This window comes from Rhinopithecus roxellana, chromosome 4 (assembly GCF_007565055.1).
Source record: "Rhinopithecus roxellana isolate Shanxi Qingling chromosome 4, ASM756505v1, whole genome shotgun sequence".
NCBI lineage: Eukaryota > Metazoa > Chordata > Mammalia > Primates > Cercopithecidae > Rhinopithecus > Rhinopithecus roxellana.
Window position 1 is genome coordinate 71,196,506 of NC_044552.1, and position 6,038 is coordinate 71,202,543.

General features: G+C 46.3%; 1 non-coding gene and 1 pseudogene across 1 annotated transcript; both read right to left on the bottom strand.

Annotated features, from left to right (window-relative positions):
• Window positions 1-206: 206 nt before the first annotated feature.
• Window positions 207-1,324, bottom strand: LOC104676670 (annotated as a pseudogene).
• A 4,608-nt stretch (window positions 1,325-5,932) lies between these two features.
• LOC115897133 lies at window positions 5,933-6,038 on the bottom strand. The gene has a single exon (XR_004057071.1). It is a non-coding gene; the product is annotated as a U6 spliceosomal RNA (small nuclear RNA).

Genomic DNA, 6,038 nt, shown 5'->3' on the forward strand with positions numbered 1-6,038 from the left:
AGCCGCTCTCCACCACAACAAATATGGTGTTGGTCGGAAAACAATAGCTCTCCCCTCAGACACACAGTGAATCTTCTCTTTCTGAATATGTCCATTTCTTCAGTAACTACAACAGGTATCTGCTATGTGCCGGGTGCTATTCTAGAAACACATCGATATTCTTTTTTCTTTTTTTTCTTTTCAGAAGCCAGTTGGAGTTTATGCTTTCATTTGCCCAAAAATCCACCTTCGTGGACCTCAAATTCTTTCCAAGAATCACTACCACACATATTAATTTGAACATTTCCCACCCTTCCACCATCCCTGCTTCTCCTGGGAACTTCAAAATAAAAATGGCCTGTGTATCCCCACTCCAGGTCTTTGTGTAGGGCTGTCTCTTCTTCTCTGGGGGCTGCAGTTCTGATGCGAATGATGGTGTTGTTCCAGTGCCGGGCCATTGCACAACACGAGTTTTGTTTCGGGAATTTTTTTTTTTTTTTTTTTTTTTAAGAGGGAGTCTTGCTCTGTTGCCTAGGCTGGAGTGCAGTGGTGCAATCTTGGCTCACTGCAGCCTCCGCCTCCCAGGTTCAAGCAATTCTCCTGCCCCAGCCTCCTGTGTAGCTGGGACTACGGGTGCAGGGTGCCATGCCCACCTAAGTTTTTGTATTTTAGTGGAGACGGGGTTTCACCGTGTTGCCCAGGCTGGTCGCGAACTCCTGACCTCAGGTGATCTGCCCGCCTCGGCCTCCCAGAGTGCTACAGGCATGATCCACCGTGCCTGGCCTCCGGGCAGTTTTATGAAAGGCTTTAGACTGTGTTCCCAGCATCTCGGATTTGGACACCAAGCCACCTAGCTTCTCACCTCGCTCTAACAAAGACTCCGTGGTATTGTGCAGAATGATTTGGGTTCGGCCTGCACTTTAGTCATGGGGTCAGCATCTCCTGGGTTCTGGTATCTACTGAGGTGACCATCCAGGGCTGCAGAATGGATTGTAGCAGGGGATCCTACTGGCCAGTCTTTCCTGTTGACTTGCTTGGAGAATTCATCTAGTACTTTCTCCAGCAAGGTAAAGGCCACCTGGGATGGGCTTTCATTGTCAGTAATGACGACACCTGCAAGACTGTCATTCTGAACATACACGTGCCACAGATAGTCTTGTTCTGCGACAGAAGCTCTAGTGCCTTTGGATGAGCGCTCCACAATCTGTTGACTTGTGAAGGTCATGAATTCCTGAACGCTGGATCTCTGGAAAAAGCTGAAGGAAGCCACATCCTTGTACCTGGCTTTGAGCAGCACTACCTTGGCCTCGCCTTTGTAGAGGACACTGAGGCTGTACAGCTTCATGGCTCTGTGCCCTCAGGCCACTTGCCTGCCCAGCTGCGGGACTGCTCTGGGTATTATGAATATATTGGTATTCATAATAGATGGATGCACAAGGCATGGAAGCTACTCAAAACACACAAAGATACCTGCCTCCTGGAGGGGATATTGCTCAGACCAGCAGGTAACAGGCCCTTGTATAAGAAATTAAGAGCTTTAGAGGGGCCCCTGCCTGCGCAGGCCCAGGTATAATTGTGATGGAGAAGCTGCACTTCAGCCCCTCAGCCAAAACCTCTCTCGGGTGCCTTTCAGTTGATTCCAGCTGTCCTGTCTTCCTGGCTCCCAATGGGCTGTGCTGTCTTCCCAAGTTACTCCATTTCCTGATCCCAGCCCTGGACACTGTGCATCCATTCATCCAGTGAATTCTTTCAATCCGTCGTTCAATCCCCTCTTATTGAGTTCCTTCTTGGTGACAGACACTGTGCTGGCTGGTAGAGACATACAGATAGACAAGGCAGCCCTTTGCCTGTAAGCCAGCTCCAGGACATTCGGGTGGAAAGCACCAGGTGTTCATGAAGCAGTCAATTAAGTTTGATGACATATTCTGTATTTGAATTGAAAGATAGAAATTGGGCTGGGTTTTGGCCGGGCACGGTGGCTCAAGCCTGTAATCCCAGCACTTTGGAAGGCCGAGACGGGCGGATCACGAGGTCAGGAGATCGAGACCATCCTGGCTAACACGGTGAAACCCCGTCTCTACTAAAAATACAAAAAATTAGCCGGGCGTGGTGGTGCGCGCCTGTAGTCCCAGCTACTTGGAGGCTGAGGCAGGAGAATGGTGTGAACCTGGGAGGCGGAGCTTGCAGTGAGCCAAGATCGCGCCACTGCACTCCAACCTGGGTAACACAGCGAGACTCCGTTTCAAAAAAAAAGAAATTGGGCTGGGTTTTGAGGCTTATGCCTGTAATCCCAGCACTTTGGGAGGTCGAGGCGGGAGGATTGCTTGCTTGGGCCCATGAATTTGAGACTAGTTTTGGCAATATAGTGAGACCTGCTCTCTACAAAAAATAAAATAAAAAAATAAACTAGCTGGGCATGGTGGCACGCACCTGAGGTGGGAGGATTGCTTGAGCCCATGAGGTCAAGGCTGCAGTGAGCTGTGATCATGTCACTGCACTCCAGCCTGGGTGACAGAGCAAGACTCTGTTTCAAAAAAAAATTGAACAAGTATTGGGTAACACCTTTAAAAAGAATGTCTGCAAAATTGTTTCTGGTTTCTCTGGGTTTCTTCCCATCAGGTAGCAGAATGTTAGAGTAGGAAGAGGATTTGCGAGGTCATCCAGCCAACCTCCTTGCTGCCTTACAGAAACTTGAAAATGGTCTTGGATTAGAACTCTCTCCTTAGATGTTTCAGAGACACAACCCACTGTGCACAAGCAGACTTGTTCAAATTGATGTTTAACATTGATAGGCTATACTATTATCTCTAACCAGTTGTTCCACACCCTGCCCCAATCACTTTTTTTTTGTTTTTTGAGACAGAGTCTCGCTCCGTTGCCAAGGCTGGAGTGCAATGGTATGATCTCAGCTCACTGCGACCTCTGCCTCCTGGGTTCAAGTGATTCTCCTGCCTCAGCTTCCTGAGTAGCGGGGATTACAGGCACCCGCCACCACACCCACCTAATTTTTGTATTTTTAGTAGAGATGAAGTTTCACCATCTTGGCCAGGCTGGTCTCAAACTCCTGACCTTAGGTGATGCACCCACCGAGTCCTTCCACAGTGCTGGGATTAGAGGTGAGCCACTGCGCCCAGCCCCCAATCGCTTTTAATGTAGGCAAATTCATAGGAGCTTTGAAATATACAGTCAGGTGATGCTTCACTATAGGGATATGCTCTGAGAAGTGTTAGGTAATTGTGTTGTTTTGGAAACATCACAGAGTGCATTTACACAAACCTAGATGGTATCGCCTACCACATACCTAGGGTAAGTGGTAGAGCCTGTTGCTCCCAGGCTACAGACCTGTACAGCAAGTACTGAATACTGCAGGCAATTGTAGTGCAATAGGAACTATATCTTCAAACATATCTAAACAGAAAAGGTAAAGTACAAATATGGTAACATAATCTTAAGGGACCACATAAAGAAATGACTGGCAAAGTTCACATAAAAATGCCTTTGGCAATTATGCATGACTTGACCTGCAGTAACTACCGGGTCCCACATAATGAGCGGAAGGTCGGGCACCCTACTATAGTTCATAATTCACATGGGTAATTTGATGTAGTTGTTAATGTCTGCCATAAAAAAGAGTCATCATCCTAACAACTCCAAAGCTATTTCTATAACTGATCTTTATCCTAGCAGTCACAGCTGAACATGCCCGCATGGATCCTCAGTGAAAGGCAAAGTTAGAAGCTGGCAAGCTCTCCATTAGTTGCAATCACGCTGATCTAAGATGAATCCTTAGATTCAAAGTGACAGAAGCTCTCTTTTCCCTGGGAAATAATATAGCTTCTAGGTAATGTGTACATTATACAGCCCATACCTCCTGGCCATGCTTTGCCCTAGGGCTGGGGAGACACAGTGGGAAAGAGAGAGGGGGAAGGGAAGGGGGAGAGGGAGAAGGAAGAAAGAGGGAGGGGAAGTGGGTGGGGGAGGAGGAGTGGGCATGAGGGGGAAGAGAGAAGGAAGGGGAAGAGGAGAGGGAGAAGAGGGAGGGGAAGTGGAGAAAGAAGGGGAGGAGAGAGAGAAGGAGGAGGAAGGAAAGGAAAGGGACAAGAGGGAGGGATGAGAGGGAGATAGAGGGGCTTCAAACAACCTTCAATGCACACAGAATGGCTCCCTGCTTCCATTTCTTTCTTTGAACCAAGAATTTAATTGAAAAAGAATTTTAAGGCCCAGTGTAGGGGCTCATGCCTGTAATCCCAGCACTTTGGGAGGCCCAGGCAGGTGGATCACTTGAGGTCAGGAGTTTGAGACCAGCCTGGCCAACATGGTGAAACCCTGTCTCTACTAAAAATACAAAATTGTACTGGGGAGGCTGAGGCAGGAAAATCAGTTGAACATGGGAGGCAGAGGTTGCAGTGAGCTGAGATTGTGCCACTGCACTCCCACCTAGGCAACAGAGTAAGACTCTGAGGAAGGAAGGAAGGAAGGAAGGAAGGAAGGAAGGAAGGAAGGAAGGAAGGAAGGAAGGAAGAAAGAAAGGAGGGAGGGAGGGAGGGGGGGAAGGAGGGAAGGGAGGAAGGGAGGAAGGAAGGGAGGGAAAGAGAAAGGAAGAAAGAGAAAAGAGAGAGATAGAGAAAGAAAGGAAGAAAGAAGGAAGGGGAAGGAAGGGAAGAGTAGGGAAGGAGGGAGGGTGGTAGGGAGAGAGGGAGGGAAGGAGGAAGGAAGGAAGGAGAAGGGGAAAGGAAGGGAAGGAGGGAGGGAGGGAAGAAGGAAGGAAGGAAGGAAGGAAGGAAGGAAGGAAGGAAGGAAGGAAGGAAGGAAGGAAGGAAGGAATTTTAAGGCTAAGTTCAGTCATGCACCAGTTTCAGTCAACTATGAACCAAATATACAGCGGTGGTTCCATAAGATTATAATGGAGCTGGAAAATTCCTATCACCTAGTCACATCTTGATGATCCTGACCTTATGTAGACTAATGTATGTGTATGTGTCTTAGTTTGTAACAACAAATTTTTAAAGTAAAAAAAAAAATGTTTAAAATAGAAAAAAGCTTATAGAATAAGGACATAAAGAAAGAAAATAATTTTGTAAAGCTGTACAATGTGTTTGTGTTTTAAGCTGTTTTACAAAAGAGTCAGAAAGTTAAAACAAATGAAAAAGTTTATAAAGTAAGAGAGTTACAGTAAGGTAAGGTTAATTTATTATAATAATATAATATAAATTAATTTATTATAATATAATAATTTATAATTAATTATAATATTCTTTTAAAATATGGAATGCTGCATGAATTTGCATGTTGATATGGTTTGGCTGTGTCCCCACCCAAATCTCATCTTGAATTGTAATCCCCATAATCCCCACATGTCATAGGAGGGACCCAGTGGGAAGTGATTGGATCATAGGGGCCATTTCCCTCATGCTGTTATTGTGATAGTGAGTGAGTTCTCAAGAGATCTGATTTTTGTTTGTTTGTTTGTTTTTGAGATGGAGTCTTGCTCTGTAGCCCAGGATGGAGTGCAATGGCATGATCTCGGCTCACTGCAACCTCTGCCTCCTGGGTTCAAGTGATTCTCCTGCCTCAGCACCCTCGAGTAGCTGGGATTACAGGCGCCTGCCATCTTGCCCAGCTAATTTTTGTATTTTTAGTAGAGACGGGGTTTCACCATGTTGGCCAGGCTGGTCTTGAACTCCTGACCTCAGGTGATCTGCCCGCCTCGGCCTCCCAAAGTGCTAGGATTATAGGTGTGAGCCACTGCGCCCTGCCGAGATCTGATGGTTTTATAAGTGTCTAGCATTTCCCCTGCTTGCACTCACTTCTTCCTGCTGCCTTGTGAAGAAAGTGCCTTGTTTTTCCTTTGCCTTCTGCCATGATTGTAAGTTTCCTAAGGTCTCCCTAGCAATGCGGAACTGTGAGTCAATTAAACCTCTTTCCTTTATAAATTACTCACTCTCAGGTATTTATAGCAATGTGAGAACAGATTAATTCACATGTCATCCTTGCACAGGGGCCATACTGATCTTCTCTGTATCATTCCTTAATTTATTACTGAAGAAAGAAAAATATTT